Source organism: Talpa occidentalis, unplaced genomic scaffold (assembly GCF_014898055.3).
Source record: "Talpa occidentalis isolate TD23 unplaced genomic scaffold, MPIMG_talOcc4v2.1 talOcc4.9, whole genome shotgun sequence".
NCBI classification, from domain to species: Eukaryota; Metazoa; Chordata; class Mammalia; order Eulipotyphla; family Talpidae; genus Talpa; species Talpa occidentalis.
The window spans coordinates 20589894-20604596 of NW_023605305.1; the positions used below are offsets into that span (position 1 = coordinate 20589894).

Here is a 14703-nt window from a genome sequence, read left to right on the forward strand (position 1 = left end):
GATGAGTTTAGATTTTTATATATGACATTGTAATTGACTGTCCAACAATCACTCAGCCTTCTGTGACCATCTGTCACAGAAATGCAATCTGGAACTCACTCCAGATCCAGGGTGGGCCCTGGATAAAACCCAATCACGGTACGCTCATCCCAGCACACTCCCTCTTGCCAATGACTGGTGCGGAACTTAAGTCTAAGTCAACGAGGACATAGCCTTTCCCTGTGACTTTAATGTGTAGAAGTCTTAAGTTGACCCACTTCGAACCAAAGGAAAGAAGCTTTCTTCAACAGTTTTGGGAGAGGGACTCTCTCCCAATGAAAACAAGGAAAATGCCATTCTGATTACTACTCATAATTATACTTTAAGAAAGCTGAAAAATAACCTTGAAGGCACAAAAAGAAAAAAAAGTAATACTGAGAAAAGAAATGGGTAATCTTAGGAACCCCTGAAGACGTTCAAACTCTTCAATCATAACACTTGGGTTGCTGCGCCTTTGCCCACTCAGCACACAGCCCTGCAGTTCAGTTAATGCTGCATGACCTGCTGGCTGTGTCCGATTCTCTCCCCACCCGGCTTCCAGGGCCGTCAGCTTAGCTTTGGGAAAGTATACCAGGGCAAGGCAGAAAGGGGGAACATCACCTTCAGGTGCCCTGCATTCTGTACATCACGATTCCCTTCTTCACTTTTAAGCTCTCCTTAACTACTGACTCCTCAAAATTATTTCCCTTGGCCTGGCCTCCTCTTAAAGCTATTCCTCTGTTTCTCTCCTTCCCTTCACCACCAAGCACCAACTTGCTCCCAAACCTGCTACAACCTGGCATCTGTCTCATCATTCAGCTGAAACTGTCACTGAGATCATTAAATTTAATGGTTTTTCTGGTCCTCTCCTCCTCCACCTGGCTGGATCTCATTAGACACAATTGACCACCCCTTCTTGAAACCCTGCCTCTCGCGGCTGCTGTGATGTGCCACCCCACACGCCTGCTCTCCACCTGCTCCCTCCCTCTCCATCTCCTAGTCCTGCTCTGTGTCTATCCGTGACTATTCAAAAGACAGACAGAGGCAAAAACCACTCCTAGGCAGGAACTGGCAGCCTGCTAGCCTGGTGCAGTGGGAGAGATGTAACCTGCTCAAATCTCAGGGTTGTCATTTATTTGCTGTGTGACCTTTGCTAGCTACTTAGTGTCTCTGAGTACATTTCCTCTCTGGAAAAACAAGGTTAAAAATACCCCCCTTTCAAGCGTCATAGCATCATGCTGGGCCACTGCTTCAAAAACCCCCCAAATCTCAAAGGCCCAACAAAATGATATTACAGTGAAGATAACAGGGACCAGGACCTGCTACATAAGATTATACCTGGGGCCTCCCCTGGTGGCGCAGCAGTTGAGCGCTGGGCTGCGAAGCTGCCCACAGCCTCTGCAGCGCTGGTTCGATCCCCGGCCACCGGCGAGAGTCCCACATGGCAACAGACCTGTCCTGCCACCCATTGCTCCCCTCAGCAGTGTACTTCGTCAGTCTGCCTGTTCTGTTCCCCGCTCTGGCTCTGGTGAATTCTCTCACCCTCCCACGCTTCTGACTGTACCCAGTGCTTGTATAAATAAATAAATAAATCTTAAAAAAAAAAAAAAATTATACAGGAATTCAGTGCAGTGGCTACACCCTGCCCTACATCTCCAAGCCCTCCACTGGATTTTCAGCTTCAGCAGACCACAAGAAAAAGAGTAACACGTGTGTATTGAAGATTCTGCACAATTTTTAGGGGACAGACAGGAAAGTGGCAGATAGCACTCCTACCACAGTCCATTGGTCAGAACTCAGTCATGTGACATCAGTGGCTAGCAAGGGATGCTGGGAAATGTAGTTCCAGGAGAAAGGATTAGGGGCTTGATGGATACATAGTCTCCTCTCCATCAGAGTGTTAAGGCGAAGATGGGGATAATCAAAGCAAATCCTGTGATCTTTCTGGAATATAGGTGCTATGTGAATAAAAGTCATATTTTTAATATTTGCCAACTTTCCCAAATGTTTAAATTTGTGCAAAGTCTGAGATCAATAAGGAGATTGGAGAACAAACAGAGATTAAGAGAGAAACAAATGTTATGTATGGAAATGTAAGAGAAGGCTAGATTCTGGGTGCAGGGGTAGGAGTAGGAGCAGGCAGAGTATGGACAAGGGATTCCTGGAGACAGGGGAACCCAGTGGCGCTAACCACAACCCCTGATTTCCTGGCCAGTCCTGGCTTCCACCTGAGCCAGAAGGGCCTTAGAAAGGTCTGGGTTTCCTTGGAAACCATTTTTCTGGCCCTCTCTGCATGTTATCAGCCAAGTTGGTTGTAATCAAACCCCCACGGGGCAGAGAATGAGCTCTCAAACTGCCATCCTGGGGTTCCATCCAAATTGCTTGCATTTCCTATTTAAATTGGTAATTTCCCACGCATGGTCCCCCTGCCCAGCCTGAGATTTGTTGGGAAGAGGAAGCACTGGACATGGCCCTAGACACAGCCCAGAGCCCTCGGGAGTGCCTCCAGTCAGGTCTGAGTCCTCCCCCCAGCCTCGGGAACAGACACGCCAGGCCAGGACCCCTGTCTTAGACCCTTTTGACCCACAGAGAGGGCAGCCTGGGCATCAGCAGGAAAGAAGGCCCCACATGGGCCATAGTGGGAGATACCAGAATGGTGGGCGCTGTTGTCCACACTGAATTTGTGGAGAAATGACAATTGTGCCTTTTCCAGGTACACACTTTCTAAGGGGAAAGGATGGGACTGTACTAGGGCACCAAATAATGACCAAGTGCTAAGAGTCAAAGCCACAGGATGAGGGGGCAGCTGGGGAAGTTCCAGCGCATTAAACAGAAATTCCAGGAGACTCTGAGGCCTCGTACTTCTACCTGAGTCACAAGCCAGCCCAGTCCGCAGCAGGACTACAGAAGGAAGACTGGATCTCTGTCCATTCTCCTTTCAAAATGCGCAGAGAGCCAGTCTCAGACCAGGACAAACACACACAGAAGCAAGTTTAGAGAGCCACATGTACACACATGTGTACGCATGCATACCCACACGGGAGAGATCTGGACATGTGTGTACATAGACTGTACCTGTGTCCTTAAATGTCATACATGCTGACCCCCCTCCAAGCACAGCAGGCAAGTTCAAGTTCATGGTAGACATGGGATCAGGCTGCAGTGCATGTGTCGGCCTCAACAAATCTCCATGCCTGCCAACATGGTCCGCACAGTCACTGACCCCCAAGTGCATTCAGACACGCCTGTTTGGGCTAGGGAAGGGAGAACTGGGCTGGCAGATGGTGCCTGTTTGCAGGTGGCTAGGCAGGAGGCAACCTAGATTCCAAATTACTGGACAGATCCAAGGACATGTAGCCAAAGTGAGCCTAATCAGAAGCAGAGAGTCTAGTCTGGACATGAGTGTGAGGCGGGGTGTGGGGCCCCAGGGTGGATGGGGCACAGCCTTCCTGGGGGAAGCAGTTTCCAGGCTACAGTGGGGATCAGGAACCAGCACTACTTCCCCTGTCTGAAGCAGCCTTCCTTCCTTCCCCTGGGCTAGCTGCACCATATCACCTTATGATTACCTATTCGTGCTGAGATATCAGCTTGCTCCCAAGGGAGAAGCTAGTGTCAGCACCTTCTCCCAGTGGAAAATGAGTAAAACCAGCAGGGGTCTGGGAAGCCACCATGAGGGGAGCGACTGGCTTGTAGGCTCTGAGAGTCCCCAGTTCTCACATCTGTGCCACATCTGCCCACTGCCATACTGGGCTGCCCACTCAGAGCCAGGCTGGGTCAGGGTGAGCTTAGGGATGCAGTGGGCAGGGACGCAGTGTCACAGCTGAGGAGACCTGGGGAAGACAGACCCAGCTTCTGAACCTGGGCTGCTATCGCCTCTGCTGCCCAGAGGACAACTGCAAGACTCGCCTCCACTTCCAGGACCACCCAGCGCTAGACCTGGGTTTGTCCTCCACTGCAAGGAAGCTGGGAGCTGAGTCATACCACCGTGGGCTTGGGAGCAGGTGCTGGATTCTGACACCCAGAGTGGCTGTCCCCACCACCTCTCTTCCAGCCCCAGCACTGAGAAGAATCCCACAGCGCTTCACAGCCCGCCTGCTCCTTTGGAAACAGACAGGTGTGAGAGGAGAAACGAGAACTCCAGCGGCGGGTGCAACCAGCTGCCTGCAGCTGCAAGTCTCCTGTCTTCTGGCAGAGTCAGCTGTGGGGAGGAGAGACAAGTCAAATTTCTGAGCACTCAAAGTGTGTGTGTGTGTGTGTGTGTGTGTGTGTGTGTGTCTCCATTTTTCTCAATCCGTATAAGCTATTTTCTTTACTTGGACTATATTTCCTCCTCCTTGTCTCCTGGAAAACTCTTATTTAACCTTGAAAACCCTGTTCAGGTCTCCCCTCTTCTCTGAAATCTTTCCCAGCACTTCCCAGTGTGATGAAGCATCCTTCCTTCCTCCTGGCTAGCACCTTACAATCACCTATTTGTGCTGAGATGTCTGTCTTCCCCACTTGACAGGGAGTCCCCAGCAGGTAGGAGCTGTGTGACCTGTGCCTCTGTACCCCAGCACCAGCGCAGGGTCTGCGCACATCCAGGAGAAGCAGTGTAATGAGCTAAGGCAGCAGGCCCTGGATAAGCCAGGTCTGCATTTGAATCCCAGCTCTGGCTCTGCTAGCTTGTGACTTGGACAAGTTGTTTCAACTCTCTAAACCTCAAGTGGCCTCAATAGGAAATGGGAATAATAATGATCACATCTGATGGACCATCATGAATAAAAATTATATGAAAATTGAGAGATTAGCCCAGAACCAGGCACATTAATTGACTTTGTTTTATCACGTGAGCATCTACACTGTCACTTCTTCATTGAGAAGTTGTAATGATGCCATACAGTCTTTTCCCTCTAATCTCAGCAGCAAAATTGTCCACTTGGACACCCACATCCCACTGATCTCTGGGGTGCCGAGGAGTTCTAGCCAAACCACTCCCATCCGAGCCACTGCCAAGAAACTTGCACAGACATTATACCCGCCTATGGGCCTGACATGAAAAAAAAAAAAAAAAACCCACTCCCGTGTTCTGCAGCTCATAGAATACAAACGCGTTTCTTCTGATCCCTCTCCAGCCTCCCGATAAGCCTGTCTGCCACATCTTAATATTCCACCTGCTAAGGTGCTCAAAGTTCCCTCCGAAGTCAGGTTCCAGCCTGCTGGGCTTTGAACTTGAGACATTCTAAGCAACCAGTAGTTGGCTTCATAACTTGGGGAGACTTTAAAGGCAGCCCAGGCAGCGGTCTGCCAGCTCTCCTCCACAGAAAGTCTGGATGGGCCAGACGCTCTCCCTGAGCACCCCTCTCCAGGGATGGCTGCTGGAATCAAAGAGTTAGGGATCTCAGCAAATTCATTTGCAGCCACAACAGGGTCCTGTTAGCAGGCTGTCTTGGGGAGAGGGAGGGGGTCAGCTCACCTACGTCTCTATCAGAAGTTATGTTCTTGGCCATTTCATCATCTGCTCTGCTTGGCTTAGCACTGCCAGGGCCCCGACTGGCTTCCATCACAAGAACCATCATCTCAGAAGCATGTCAGGGACAGTCCGACTCCCCTGCCCTCTGGCTGAGGACGCACCACTGCAGTTCAAGCTTCAGTGAGTCCCTGCTGCCCCCCAGGCCTGCTGGAACCCTGCCTGCCTTCCTGAAAAGGTGGACTCACCCTCCCTCCTCTCAAGCACATGCCCCCTCCCATCTCAGAGGGGGAAAGTGTCCCCGCTCCTGTCCAACGCCAACCCTGCCATGGACTTTCCTCCCTGTCACACCTCCTCAAGGGTCTGCATGCAAAACCTCCAACACCAAACAGCTTCAAGATCCATGCAGCTAAGATTCGCCTCATGGGGGTGGGGGGGAGAGGGGAGTAGAGGATATATCTGAGAGATCTAGATCCAAGTTCCGCTCCATCACTCCTTACCAGCTTCATGCCCTTGAGCTGGTCATTTCATCTCCGCATCTCAGTCACCACATCTGCTCAGTGGAAATAATCATCCCTATGTCAAGACAGGCTGCTGCAGAATGAGATGGTGGGCCCTGGAGAGGGCTTAACACCAGGCTGGCCCTTTTATTAGCCAAGGAGGCGTCTCTGTGACAGGGGAGGGGCACTGCAGGGTACTGAATGGGCACCATTTTCCCTGCCCCCATTTACTCCCAGCTGCCTTGGACTGCAAGTCCCAGAGCCAGGAACCAGACTTCCTGAGTGGGGCTGCCGCTGGGAACTGGGTGCAGAGCTGAGTGAGCTTTAGAGCACAGAAGGCAGGCAGGCTGCTTTCTTGCTTTTTCTGGTTTCCACTTGTGCCCAGGGATTGGAAGGAGAGACACACAGAGACACCTGGAAGAGACACATAGGCAAGAGACACTAAAGAGGCTGCTCCTGGCCCTTGGCAGAGACAATGGCACAGTTGTCCTGTGGTGGAGTCTTTGGTGCATTTTAAATTCTCCATCTTTCCTTCAGTCCCAGCTCGCTAAGACCCACCCAAGCCCTTTCTGTGGTTCCTAGCTGGAAGGTACCTTGACTTGTGGCAAGTTCCAGTCTCAGTGGCCCTACTTTCAACCATTTGGTTTTGCAGACATTTGGCCATGCAGGATGTGTAATTTTGGAGATTTTATCAGAAAACTAATATCCTTTCTTCTCTCTCTCTGCACGAAATTCTACTAAAGATCTTTCACACTAAGCATCTGCTTCCTTTGCCTTTGTGTGTGCAGACAGCAAATCCCTTTCAGAGCACACATCTTTTAACAGTTAGGGGTTCTAAGTCATGTGCTAACAGTATTATAAATATTAGCTCACTACCCCTTCAGTTAATGGCCTCACTCTCTTCCCTTCACTAGCAGACTTCTTATATTTCCTGGCATCAAGCCCCCTTAGCCTTCAAACTGCCCTGTCCTTGCACCTCTCCCTAAGGGCACCAGTGACCCTTGGGGACCTAACTGAGAGGCTCCCTCCCAGCTACCTATTGAGGCATTTGTTGCTGATGCCCACCAACAGGATGGAAGAGGGAAGAAGGTGGAGAATCAATATGACAAGGTGGTGGTGACACCAGACACAAACAAGGCAGCCCAGAGACAGTACTATTTCCAAGTGGAAACTGATGGTTTTGCTTTAGAATCCCATTCATTCATCCAATTAGTATTTCTTGACTATCTGTGCTAAGTCCTGCATATTGTGGTATACCAGACTGTCCCTGCCGTTGGGGGGAGGTCCAGCCTCATGATAGGGTGTCACCAAGGCACCCATGGGACATACAGCTAGAGACATCCAAGAAGCAATTCAGAACAGAGCTGGGCTAGGGAAAGTTTTGTGATAGAAGCCCAACTTTCCTTAGTATACATTCCAGGAAGTGTCAAGAGCCGGTGAAATCAACATGAGCTTCCTCTGTGGCCCAGACTTCAACCCTGAGTGTCTCACAATGCCCTGTCCAGGCCTCCACTACATCCAGGTTCCCTCTGTAGGGCCTGGCTCCAAGGTGCTCCCTTGGAGATGGATACCTGGCCCAAAGGACAGGGGCTCTGGCCTCTTGATTACCTGCTGGCGGGGTGTCTCATGATTGCAATCACCTGATTAGGGATCCATGTTCACTGCCTTCACCCTACACATCCCTCCTCCCTCTGTACATTCCATCCCCCCACACAAACCCTCCAGGCTCCTTAGATGGGGCTCTGCTCTCCCTCTCTGTGCTGCCTCTAGTACCTGCCTTCTAGCGCCTCAGACTTATGACACACACTTGGCTCCTGTAAGCCCAACTAAGTCAACAAATCCGGAGTTAATTAAACCCTGAGCACTTGGTGCAGGGATATATCATTTGGAGGTAAATTGCATAAATGATATTATGGAATTATATTTGTGGGCTTTAATCATGTGGGTACAACTTATAATTCACTGTGGCTTTTCTGTGGTCAACAGATAATGGATATTTACATCTTTTTTATAGAATGCAGAAGCTGATATAACTAGCATAAATGATATGAAGTTTAAGGTCATGTCTCTTTCTGACATAGAATAAAACTACAATCTCCTGGCTCTTGTTCCTCGGGCAGAGAGCAATCCCTAGGTAAGATAAACACTCCAGGGTAGGAAGACCATCTTCCCTGTTGCCATCTGCTCTGTGATGCTGTTTCCTGGAATACACCATAATAGTGACTCCCTTTCCTTCAAGACCTACTCCCTTTGTGATTTTTGTCAGCCTGGATCAAAACATTTAAAAGTATGCATTTTCTTGACTCTGTAATTCTACTTCCAGAAACTTATTCTAAGGAAAATGTATGTGCAAGGGTGTTTGTGGTGCGCAGTTGAAAATAGCTGCATATAAAAATGAAAAGAACCTAGACTGAATATCCACACAGTGAGAAGCTATGCAAGTTATTTACTCAACGTCTTAGTCCAAGACTACCTTTGCAGATACTGCTTCACCGCAGGGGCTGGAACTCTGCATCCTCCACTCCCCAGACTGCAGGACCAGCTGGTTTCCCTTAGATTCCAGCCCTGGGAGGCACTGTGAGAGGATAGGGGGGCAGGGTGCGGGGGAAGGGACTTGGTTGCTGTTCTCCCTGCCAGCATCACTCCAGCAGCAGCAGCTGTTGGTTCCAGTCTCTACTTCTGCACTCACATACCGAGCCTCCTCCTACTTGTCCAAGATGCCAGCAGAGTTGGTGGCACCCCCTCTTCCAAGGTTCTGGTTCCACTGCATCTTTTCTTTTGCTCCTCTAATGCTCGGGTAGTATTTGCTTCCTACAGTTATTCTCTTTCTTGCTCTGTCAGCTCCCGAAGTCCCATGTAGCCAATCCTCTGTATTCTGTTTCCTCTGAAATACCTTAGGTGGATGGTGTCTGGTATCCTAACTGAGACCTGGCTAATATAAATGCCATTTCATGAACATCAGATGGGGAAAAAATTATAAATGTAATAATACCAAGGACTAGTTGAGATGTAAAGCAACAGGAGATTTCATACATTGCTGATGGGATTGTAAGTTTATATCATCACTTTAGAAAATGATTTTGTAGACAATACCTAGTTAAAATTAAAGATCCATATGTTCTGCAACCCTGTAACTCTGGTCCTGAGTATGAAGGCTAGAGAAACGCTTAGGATTACATAAGAAGATAGCATCATTCTATAGTTTTAGTATCAGTAAGAAATGAGTAGTATATTCATTTTAATGAAATATTAGACAGCAGTGAGACTAACACATGGACAATACATGAAAGTTAGACTAATACATGGACAAAACTGAGAAGTATCATTTTGAGTAAAGAAAGTAGCCTACAGAGCCATGTGTATGGTAGGATAGATATAATATGTTACATAGACATATATTATATACACACACATATACACATATAGTTTTAAAGTTTACGAAGCAATACTATACATTGTTAATGAGTACACTTGGATATAGTAATGGGAATATATTCATATGTGGGAAATGAGAAGAAATTACTCTAGAATAATGGTTACTCTGGGGGCAAAAAAAAGCAATAGTAACAGGAAATGGAACAAAAAAGGCTTTGGTTTTACTTCTTAAGCCATGGTAGTGGATAACTAAAATGGAAGTCTGGAAGGCAGAGCTTGGGGGGACATGGCCTGTGATTAGGAGAAGGGAGGAAATGTAAGACCAGTTAGTATGTCGTGCACTGACATTCACTAAAATGATTATGTAAAAGTATGATTTACTGACATGAAGAGCTATTAAGAACATATTATGTAAAAATTAAGAGTACAAAGCCATGTATGTTTTATTGCCCCACTTTTATATGATACCACATATGGGTATGTATTTGGGGGGAAATGACTAGAAAAAAATACACCAAAATAGTAACAGTGTTTACTTATGGGTAGGAGACTTTAAGGTGAATTTTACTTACTGCCTTATATTTATCTATTTTCTACTGTTCTTAAAACACATGTGAACTTCTTGTATAGAATAAATTCTTAACGATTTTTGTTTAAACTAACTCCTACAGAAAAACTTCCCTTATCCACTGCTGTGATCTCAACATCCCACTGTGGGGTTTCCTAAAGCATAAAATATAAGGTGATTTGGAGGCTTAATGCAGATTAAGTATTTCTTATTTTCATAAGTATATCTTTATTTTAGCATATCGTACAAAAATAAATTAGTTTCACCAAATGGTGCTGAAACAACTAGACCCCCGCATACAAAAAAATGAATCTAGACACAGATTTTATAACCTTCACAAAAATTAACTCAAAATGGATCACAGAACTAAATGTGAAATGCAAAACTATAAAACTCCTAGAAGATAACATAGGAAAAAAATTAATTAACACTTCAAGGCCACAATTCCATTGATACTCAAAATTTTTTAATGAGATTCCTGTAGTGCAGGGGGAAAGGATTGTCTTTTCAAAAAATGGTGCTGGGTCTCCAAGATATATACAAGGAAAAAATGCTATTTAGACCCCTATAAAAGTCAATTCTAGGGGCGCTAAATGTTAAAGATAATAAGCCTTCCAAATGATAAACTGGAGACTCTCTTCATGACCTGGGGAATGAAGACTTCTGAATCAGAACAAAAAATTACTAATAATATAGGAAAAAGTTGAAAAAACAGACTACTTTAAAATGAGGAAGTTCTGCTATCAAAGGACACCACTAAAAGAGAAAAAAAAAAAAGAGCAGAAGATAGTTGCAATATTTATAATCAGCAATAGACTCACTTCCAAAATACAGAAGAAAACCCTACAAACAATCATAAAAGACAGATCATGAGGCAGAAAATGAGTGAAAGACTTGAACAGGCACTTCACAAAGGAAGATCTCACAGACACATGACAAAAGAAGGGTGTTTACACTGAGCCAGCAATGTTCTCTTTCTTAGTCAGCAAAATGGGAACCATGAGTTTCCCATTTTACAGATGAAAATTAGCTTGGTATAGGTTACAGTTTCTAGATTATTCATGCTGTTCCAACCACCTTATACCTTCACTAAGTCCTGAGAGCGTAACTGGGGTGCCTTAAAGTCTTCTATATTCTGGGATGAAACTGACCCTTGGGGTATAGTCAAGAGTCTTCATCTGGAAGGGAAGGCTTCCTGGAACTAGAGTCAGATCAAATAGCAGAAACTTTCTCTTGAATGTTCTCAACCTCTTCAGATAAAGGACCTTTAATACTCTGATTAAAACTACGGAAGCAGGGGCCTCCCTGGTGGCACAGAGGTTAGAGACACAGCACTATCAAGCTATCGCCAGCCACTGCAGCATGAGTTTGATTCCCCAGCCAGCCAGGGAGCTGACCCACATGGCCCAGCAGACCTCTCCTGTCTCTCCCACTGCTCCCCTCAGCAGTGTATCTCAGTAGATCTGCCTGTTCTGCTCCCCACTCTGTCTCTGGTGAATCCTCTCACCCCCTGCACCTCTGGCCTATACCCCAATTTAAAAAAACAAACTATGGAACCACCCTAGTTAAGTACTCCAAACAACATTTTTTATTAATGTCAAAGGACGGGGAAGAAGAGACCTTAGCTTCATACCCCTGCTCCATGATGGCTGATAGCAGTCAGGACTGGACTGTGCTAAGTGTCACCTCATTTAACTCCCTCAATACCACCATGATGTTGAAACCATGTTTTTTTTCCATTTTTACCAATGAAGAACAGAGGCACAAAGGGAAGACAGCCACAGAATCGCAATCCAAATACAAGTCTGACTCCACAGTCCTTGTCCTCAAATGATTCACTAAAGTTTTGATTCAGTATCCATTGTGTCAGAAATTCCTGGGCCTTCATGTTCAAGTGCAGATTCCCAACCCCACACCAAATCTAAGGAATCAGAATCTCTGGAGGCAGGACCCAGGAGTCCGTATTATTAATGAGAGCCCCAGTTGATTCTCAGGTGCCTAAGGCAGCCCCAATAGCAACTCTTCTCTAGACTGTCTTCCCCAAAAAGCAATGGTTAAATATTTCAGTGATTGTGGTTATATAATAAATTATCCCAAAACTGAGTGACATAAAGCACCCTCCATTTTCCCTGGCTACCAAATTTATGGTTCAAGAATTCAGGAAGACATCCCTTCCACCAGACTCCATGGGTCAAAACAATCCCTAGCTGGCCTAGATTCAAGAGACAAGGAACTGATGGGGCTGACAAGGTCCCACTGTACCGCAGCAGATGCAAGGAGGGGGGGGGGGGTGCCGTGGCCATCTTTGAAAAGGGCAATCTGCCACTCGAAGCCTCAGCTCACGTGCAAAATTAGGTCAAATCAACCGGGCAGCTTCAATGTGCAGCCTGGATAGAACAATGCTTAACATTCATCAAAGTCACTTTTTCAACAGGCTCCCTCATGCTTCATGGTTCGCCCTTTCTGCTTCAGGAAAAGTCACAGCTGCGGCACCACACACCTCAGTGGCCACCCTCAGGAAGTGTCCTCTGTGACAATGCTTTCCCTGCAGCTCGGATCTCATGATCTGATAAAAAAAAATGTGTGTTCACCCAGCTTTCTTCTGAATTCAGGTGGCCTGCCTCACCTGGGCACAGGATAAATCTGGTGGGAGACTCAGAATGGAAAACACAGCGGTTCAGCAAGAAGACATCATTGACAGAGAGAATATGAACTGGTATAGCTTTCTAAAGGGCAATTTGACTATAAACATCAAAATATAAAATATGCATTACTCTTTGACCTAGCATTCCCACTTTCAGAATTTTGCCCAAGGAAATAACAGACTAAATGCAAGAACACATGTACATTAGCAGGTACATATGGTGTTGTGTAGAACGGACAGAAATTCCGTCATACCACAAGTCAGTGATGACTAGAAAATAAATTGTAGCTCATTGATACTAATTTTCAAAGAATGAAGTAGATCTATATGAACTAATACGGAAAAATGTCTAAGACATATGGTTAAGTGCAAGGAAAACTATTTGAAGCGTACCAATCATAAATCATGTTCATGTAAGACTATGTGCACTTGGGCCCAAAGAGACAGCTGGGTGACAGACCCCTGGGTGGAAGCATTTGGGGTGAATTTTGCTTTCTTTTGGTGATGATAATGAGGCTTATAGCTCCTGTGTGTGTGGACAGTTATAAATCCCTTACATATATTAACTCACCTTATCCTCTCAACAACCCTATGAAGTAGACACTGTTGGTATCTCCGTTTTAGAGGACAGGAAAATTAGGCACACAGGGGCCAAGCAGCCTGCCTGCAGCCATGAGACCAATCAGCGGCTGACTGAGCAGTACTCCATTGTGTATACACCACATCTTCTTGATCCACTCATCTGCTGTTGGGCATTTAGGTTGCTTCAATATCTTAGTTACTATAAACAGTGCTGCATTACTTTCAATAGCCAATTTAGAAACAACCTAAGTGCCCATCAACAGATGAATGGGTCAAGAAGATGTGGTTATATACACGGTCTAGTACCGCTCAGTTATTTAGAAAAATAAAAAAAGATAAAATTCTGCCATTTGCAACAATCTGGACAGACCTAGAGTGTATTATGCTAAGTGAAATAAATCAGATGGAGAAAAACAAATACTGGATGATTTCACTCATACATAGATAAAGAAACAAAGCAAATGAGCAAACAGAGCAAAAATAGTCTCAGATTATAAGAACAAAATGGTGGTTGCCATGGAAGGGCACTGGGGGTAGGTAAATCCGGCAAAGGGGGTCAATGATGGGCGGTGGAGGAAACTGGATTTTGGTGGTGATCATAATGTAACATAGACACATGTCAATCTATACCTGAAAACTATATAATGTCACAAACCAGAGTCACTTCAATAAAGATCTTTGGAAAGACAGACCCCTAGAACCCAAGCCACATTCCTGCCTCCAAGCTCTATTCAAGGCTAGAAAATCTTATTTTCAGAAATATCTGTTTCAAAGGAGATTCCAGTGGCTAGAGAGTGAGGTTGCTGGATGGGCAGAATCAAGGGGTGCGGAGGATAGGCCAGAGTCCCAGCTCAGGGATGCTCGGACTCAGGCGAGGATGAGGAGGGTGCAGCAGGAAGGACAGATGCAGTCTCCAGGAAAAGCTCATCCTCAGAAGAAAGGAGGCCCAAAACTTGGTCCAAAGGAGGGGGTAGAGGCAGTTCTGAGCTCAGCTCTGCTGTGCAGCCACTGCCCCAGCACAGCCCCAGCAGGCTTGTGCCTCAGGCCCGTACAATGTGGCCTCTGAAAACACCAGTGGAAGAGCTGGTCCCTCCCCTCCAGGCATTCCTGCAAGCAGCTGAGTTGGCAGCAGCCCTGGGGGCCCTCAGCTCACACTGACATAGAAGCAGCAGCTTCAGCTTAAGCATCCCTTCAGCTTAAGGGATGCACGTGACACTTTGGCCTTCAGTGGGCACTTGGCATTTGTCAGTGGTGCTCCAGGGGGAGTCCATGTCGGGATGCCCAGGACGTCTTGGGAAGGAACCGTCAGCATCAGCAGTTGGCTGGCAGCAGTTAGGGGCTCAGTCTCCTAGGGAAAGCATGAAGTGCAAGCAACAGAGGCAAGTGCGGGAGAAGCGGGGTACACAAGAGGCTGGGGGTGCCATCCTCCACACCTGGGTCTGCCCTGATGGGGACCCTGATTGGGGTTGAGTTCTGCCCCCCACCCCCGCCCACCCAGCCTCTACCTCCTCCTTTCCACACTCACAGAACCCCGCCCCAGCTGGCTTTCAATGCATTCAACCACAGGTTG

General features: G+C 46.7%; 1 long non-coding RNA gene across 2 annotated transcripts in view; it reads right to left on the minus strand.

Annotated features, from left to right (window-relative positions):
• Positions 1–2984: 2984 nt before the first annotated feature.
• The window catches only part of LOC119235806 (uncharacterized), a 35617-nt gene continuing 23898 nt past the window's right edge, over positions 2985–14703 (minus strand). For both annotated transcript variants that reach the window (XR_008550167.1, XR_005122921.2), the window contains exon 5: positions 2985–4216. This is a non-coding gene — a long non-coding RNA (uncharacterized LOC119235806). The remainder of the gene's footprint in view (positions 4217–14703) is intronic.